Raw genomic sequence first — 7,293 nt, 5'->3', positions numbered from 1 at the left:
TGACACTAACACTGGGTGAGAACTGACTAAATGACACTGACATCCAGTGACACTAATAAAGTGATCAGTGCTAATAAAAAGCACTAACACTGTACTAATGACACTGGGCAGGAAGGGGTTAATCATCTGGGGTGACCAAAGGGTTAATTGTGTGTTAGGGAGCGATTTAAATGTGTACTGTGCTGTATTTTACTAGGGAACATGCCTGCAAAGCAGGGAGATAAAAAGCAGCACATCCCTGCTGACAGGAGAGAGATCTGTGTTGTTTATATTCACAGATGTCTCTCCTGTCAGCTGCTCCGCCGAATGCAGAGTCACAGCCATGAATCGCTGGCTGGGACCCCATGATTGACAACTACAGAAGCCAATAGCAGCCCGGGTAGGACCCAGAAATGCAGAATCATGTATAAATATGTGTGTAAAACTGCTACAGGGTGGTCGACAAGTGGTTAAAGAGGTAGAGACTGCAGAGAGAGAGATCATTTTTCTCCTGTAAAATCATTAGTAAGACTTCACCTGGAATAAGCAGTTCAGTTTTGGGCAAAAATTCTCAAAAAGGATATCGGAGAAATGGAGAAAGTGTAGAGAAGGGCAACCAAACTGATTGATAAGAGGCATGGAGGAACTCGGTTATAAGGAAAGATTAGAGGAACTGAATGTATTCTCTCTTGAGAAGAGGAGATTAAAGGAGGATATGATCAACATGTATAAATACATCAGTGGTTCATATAGTGAACTCGGCGTAGAGTTATTCACCCTGAGGTCATCACAAATGACAAGGGGGCACACTTTGGGGTTTATTTACTAAAGCTGGAGAGTCCAAAATCAGACTCCCTTCTGTATAGAAACCAATCAGCTTCCAGGTTTCATTGCCAAAGCTTCATTGAACAAGCTGAGGTTAGAAGCTGATTGGTTTCTATGCAGAAGGGAGTCTGATTTTGGACTCTCCAGCTTTAGTAAATAAACCCCTTTATGTCCGGAGGAAAAAAGATTTAATCTCCAAATATGGAAAGGTTTCTTCACAGTAAGAGCTGTGAAAATGTGGAATAGACTCCCTCAAGAGCTGGTTCTGACCAGCTCAGTAGATTGTTTTAAAGAAGGCCTGGGTATTTAGATTTATAGGTAAAGTTGATCCAGGGAATATCTGATTGCCTCTTGGGGAATCAAGAAATATTTTTTCCTCCGCTGGAACAAATTGGATCATGTTTTATTTTTTTTTTTTTACTTCCTCTGGGTCAACTGTGGGTGTATGATAGCGTATATGGAGGTTTTCCACTTTGTGCGTGTGGTGTATTTTTTTTTTTTTACTGGATGGTCTAGTGCAGGGGTGGGTAACTGTGGCCCTCCAGCTGTTGTAGAACTACAAGTCCCATGAGGCATTGCAAAACTGACAGTTACAAGCATGACTCCCAAAGGCAGAGGCATGATGGGACTTGTAGTTCACCAACAGCTGGAGGGCCACAGTTGCCCCACCCCTGGTCTAGTGTCTTTTTTCAACCAGATTAACTATGTAATCACTTTAAGAGAATTCTGTATTTTAAATGTTTTTTTTTACAACATTACCAATATAGTAATAAACTGAACATTTTTAGATTTTTAGATTTTTTTTAGCTGAAAAGCTGAACCTATGATCTTGAATGATAATCCCCAAAGCACTTTGGAATGCTAAAATTCCATCATAATAAATGGAGAAAAAGTGTTTTTAATGGGAATCTGGCAGCTTGTTTTTGATGACATAAGCTTCAAGATGTCATACGTGTCCTTCCTTTACCACTCAATAAGTCAAATACAAACAGATGTCATATTAGTTGTCCAGACACCTGATATGCATTTGCTTGTTAAAGGCCAGTGACCCATTGAGTAGCAACAAAAAAGGACAGGGATGACAGCAATGGGCACTGTACCATAAAAAACAAGTGGCTGCTTGCAAATTTGTGGCCTGACAGTTTCCTTTTATATATATTTGTATTTTTGTAATTTAAAATGTCTGATTTTAGATTGACACATTAAAATTCTCAACAATATAAACAGGTTGCGAAAAGAGGCTAAACATTTTAAAAAGCTGATTTTAATTGCTTGGTTAATCATAGCTGAAAACTAGTGAGGTTTCCAAGTACTACAGATAAATAGTCAAAAATCTGCTTTCCAACAATATATTGATAAGAAAAAAGGTATGGAATCAGGAGCAACAATTTGAGAAAAATGTAATCTATTCCTTTCAAATTAGGGCAGGCGCCATCACAGATAAAACAGCAATATAATTAAAGTGAAATTAAACCCCAAACCAAAAATGTAATATATTGCAGCTTAACAGTTTCCTAGATATGGTGACTTCATTAGTTTTATTATTTTAGGGTTTTTTCCTCTGTTTTCATCTGGTGATGTGGCCAGTAACACACTTCCTGTATTAGCATGCCCCTGCAGTGGAGGAAAGAGCAATAAAGACACCTCTGAACAACAGCATTGTCAGTCTGGGAGGGAGTGTTAGACGTAGTAGCAGATTTAAATACACTAACAAATTGAAGCCGAGCTCCAGATAACACTTTATAAACAGTTATAGTAACAGTGTTGTTCTTTTTGGGATACAAGTTTTACATAAATTAAGAAAAGCTGATTATTGTAAGCACCCCTGTCAGTAGTAAATGGTTTGTCTTAAACCTCTAACTGCTACATCTGCAGGACAGCTTGCTCTATTGAAAAACAACAGACCTACTGGCAGTATCACCAGATGAAAATATAGGAAAGAAAGCCTACAACAGAAAACTAATGTAGCCATCACATCTAAGAATTGGTAAGTTGCAATATGTTTGCTTTTGGGTTTAATACTGCTTTAAGGAAAAAGGTTACATAGGCACAACTTTGAATATTCCCCAAAAAAGTATTTTATTAATTACATACAAAATTAGTAGTACAATATATAAATCCATGTAGAAAATGGCACACCTTTCCTTCCCATTAAAAACAGAACACTGTTGTCCACATAGGCTAGCAGATGTGCAGAACCCCCTTTAATCTTAACAACTCTTAGGAGAAACCTACTAGGTCAGTTATCATTGTATATTATACTGGAACAGAGCATGAAACAGCACTGACACTAAGGAAAGCCAAATAGGTAATAATTGCATTAAGTCCCTTATTAAAGCAAATTTGTACAATCTACAGTATTGTCCAACCAGGACTGTTGTCAGGGAAATCCAAGAAACTATATAACAATATTTGCAAGGCTCAATCTCCTTCAGGATGCTCACATCAGAAACAGACAATCTTGTAACTTGCACCCTTGTCCATGATGATGTCCCACAACTGGACAAAATCAGTCGACATAATTAGACGTGGCTCCAATCCGCAACTGGATGAAATGAGTCAACATAATCAGATGTGGCTCCAATCCGCAACTGGATGAAATGAGTCAACATAATCAGATGTGGCTCCAATCTGCAACTAGACGAAATGAGTCGACACAATCAGATGTGGCTCCAATCTGCAACTGGATGAAATGAGTCAACATAATCAGATGTGGCTCCAATCTGCAACTAGACGAAATGAATCGACATAATCAGATGTGGCTCCAATCCGCAACTGGATGAAATGAGTCAACATAATCAGATGTGGCTCCAATCTGCAACTAGACGAAATGAGTTGACACAATCAGATGTGGCTCCAATCCGCAACTGGATGAAATGAGTCGACATAATCAGATGTGGCTCCAATCTGCAAAGACGAAATGAGTCGACACAATCAGATGTGGCTCCAATCTGCAACTAGATGAAATGAGTCGACATAATCAGATGTGGCTCCAAACTGCAACTAGACGAAATGAGTCGACACAATCAGATGTGGCTCCAATCTGCAACTAGATGAAATGAGTCGACACAATCAGATTTGGCTCCAATCTGCAACTAGATGAAATGAGTCGACACAATCAGATGTGGCTCCAGTCTGCAACTAGACGAAATGAGTCGACACAATCAGATGTGGCTCCAATCTGCAACTGGATGAAATGAGTCGACACAATCAGATGTGGCTCCAGTCTGCAACTAGACGAAATGAGTCGACACAATCAGATGTGGCTCCAATCTGCAACTGGATGAAATGAGTCGACATAATCAGATGTGGCTCCAATCTGCAACTGGACAAAACGAGTCGACATAATCAGATGTGGCTCCAATCTGCAACTGGACGAAACGAGTCGACATAATCAGATGTGGCTCCAATCTGCAACTGGACGAAACGAATCGACATAATCAGATGTGGCTCAGATTCCTTTTCCCTTGTGTTATTGACAGATGATTTACCTTCCTGGTAGACAGATGTGCAGCATCCCAGTCCTCACAGACTCCTCATGAGATGCTTTGGGTAGCGTAGAAGTACTTCACAGATCAGTTTTCCTGGTGTGACAGAATTTAAAAGTAAGTCCATTCCACTTACGTCAATGAGGGTATACGTTTATCATGGACTATACTAGTATAATATGAAAGTGAGTTGGGACTTTTAAAATTCTATCAAGTCCATGCCAGTGTAAGGCAGTATCTACTGAATTGAGTGTATCATTGCGATAAACGGAGCATTGCATGTTCCAGAATGATTCTCTGGTGTGTACACTGATGGAAAAGGAGCCTTGCAAATTTCATAATATTTCCTGGACTCCCCTGAGAATAGTCTTGGATGGACAATTGTGTGCAATGAAATCACTGTCTACACTTAAACAGTGCAGCAGTAGAGAAGTATCTACTGAACTGAGTACTTTACTGTAGGAAACTGAACTTGCAAGCTGCAAAATTATCAGATTCTGATGTGTATATCCTGACGGAGATATACTGTAGCTATGCATGGATGAAGTTTGCTTTTGCAAGAGACTCCATGCAGTGGTAACATATTTAGCTTTTACATACAGTTCTGTTTCAGGTCATGCTCTGTTCAAGCATAGTACATCATGTTAGCTGTCATAGTAGGTTTTCTACTAAGAGAGGTTAGGATTAAAGGGATTATGCAGATTTGTAATTCTGTTAGATTTGTTGGCGAATGTGGGTGACATTGTTCTGTTTTTAATGGGAGGGGAAGTGTGCTATGTTATACTTGCATATATACAGTATATGTGTGCGTGTATGTATATATACGTGCGTGTGTTTGTAAGTATTGGGATTCCTGCCTTTGCACACACATGAGCTTTAATGGCATCCCAGTCTTAGTCTGTAGGGTTCAATATTGAGTTGGCCCACCTTTTGCAGCTATAACAGCTTCAACTCTTCTGGGAAGGCTGTCCGCGAGGTTTAGGAGTATGTCTATGAGAATGTTTGACCATTCCTCCAGAAGTGCATTTGAGAGGTCAGGCACTGGTGTCGGCAAGAACACCTCCGCTCTAATTCATCCCAAAGGTGTTCGTTCGGGTTGAGGTCAGGCCAGTCAAGTTCCTCCACCCCAAACTCACTCATCCATGTCTTTATGGACCTTGCTTTGTGCACTGGTGCGCAGTCATGTTGGAACAGGAAGGAGCCATCCCCAAACTGTTCCCACAAAGTTGGGAGCATTAAATTGTCCAAAATGTCTTAGTACGCTGGTGCCTTAGTTCACTGGAAATAAGGTGCCAAACCCAACCCCTGAAAAACAATATAACACCATAATCCCCCCCACACAAAACCTTATACTTGTCATAGTGCAGTCAGGCAAGTACTGTTCTCCTGGCAATTGTCAAACCCTGACATGTCTATCAGATTGCCAGACAGAGAAGTGTGATTTAACACTCCAGAGAACATGTCTCCACTGCTCTACAGTCCAGTGGCGGTTTGCTTTACCCAACTGCATCCAACGCTTTGCATTACATTTGGTGATGTAAGGCTTGGATGCTGCTGCACAGCCATGGAAAACTATTCCATGAAGCTCTCTATGCACTGTTGTTGTGCTAATCTGAAGGCCACTTGAAGTTTGGAGGTCTTTAGCTATTGACTCTGCAGACAGTTGGCAACTTCTGCGCACTATGCGCTTCAGCAATTTACATGGCCTACCACTTCATGGCTGAGTTGCTGTTGTTCCCAGTTACTTCTGCATTGGTATATTACCACTAACAGTTGACCGTGGAATATTTAGTAGCAAGGAAATTTCATTCATGAATGGATTTATTACACAAATAGCGCTCGATTCTTCCACAAATGTTTGTAGAAGCAGTCGGTATGACTAGGTGCCTGATTTTATACACTTATGGCTGTGGAGGTAATTGGAACACCTGAATCCAATGATTTGGAGAGGTGCCTAAATACTTGTGGCAACATAGTGTATGTATAAATATATATATATATATATACAGTATATATAAAAACTAAAATACATCCGTTTTTGGGATACTAAAATGCGGTGCCTACAATATGCCTTCCGCACTTTTATGAACTAAATTGTTGGGCTTGTATCTACTGATCCATCAGTACTTTACTTAAAACTGTTTTTTGTTTTTTAATCATTTTTGTAAATACAATGGCCAGATAACATTGGGTCTCCTCTCATGATGACGATCTCAGCACACCAGGCAAAAAGGTTAAGACACTCACAGTTGGAGGTATAGGAGCATGTGGGTCCTCAACTGTGCTGATACCCATTAACACCCAACAATTGTTTCAAGAGAGTTTTCAAATAAAACAAATGCCCAAATTAATAACACTGGTCAAGTGCTGCCAGGAGCCAGTTTCAAATAAAATTGATGCCCAACTCAAAACACAGGCCAGGTGCTGCCAGGCACACAATGAAGCTAATGCAGATGTTTTTTTACTCCATTTTCTTAATTGATGCAAGTAACTTATTATCCTTGCCCCTACTTAACAGGGGTAAATGGGTCTACTCCTGAAAAAAATATGCTGGAATTTCCAAACCCAGTTTGACTGAATACAATAGATGTTCATAGCTGTAGCATTCTCAAAGATTCTAGTTTCCATAGTTGCATTGGTAATTCTTTCATTTATTCTTACCAGTATAAAGAAATTGCACAGCTTAATGCTGATTTAAAAAAAACTAAAAAACTACACCAGATTTACCTGGTTCTAAATAAATTATCAAAATTACTTAGTTCTTCTGAGGCTAGTGGTATTAAATACCTACAATTAGTAGTGCATTGGGTCAGCAAGATAGCATAACTGTTATACATACTTACTCTATGCCAGCTGTTAAAGAACTGTCCCCCCCTCAATAAAAAGCATGGGGCAATTCAGGTCTCTTCCCCTTCTTCAAACCATTCAGAGCCTGGTGTGAAAGTGACTTATAGCTGGGTCCAAACTCTGCCGTGGGGGCTCCCTCTGCAACTACTGCTTA

This window comes from Staurois parvus, unplaced genomic scaffold, assembly GCF_062004578.1.
Source record: "Staurois parvus isolate SC_StPar_1 unplaced genomic scaffold, SC_StPar_1.0 ptg000572l, whole genome shotgun sequence".
Taxonomy (NCBI): Eukaryota; Metazoa; Chordata; class Amphibia; order Anura; family Ranidae; genus Staurois; species Staurois parvus.
Note: the sequence above shows the minus strand (reverse complement) of the source record.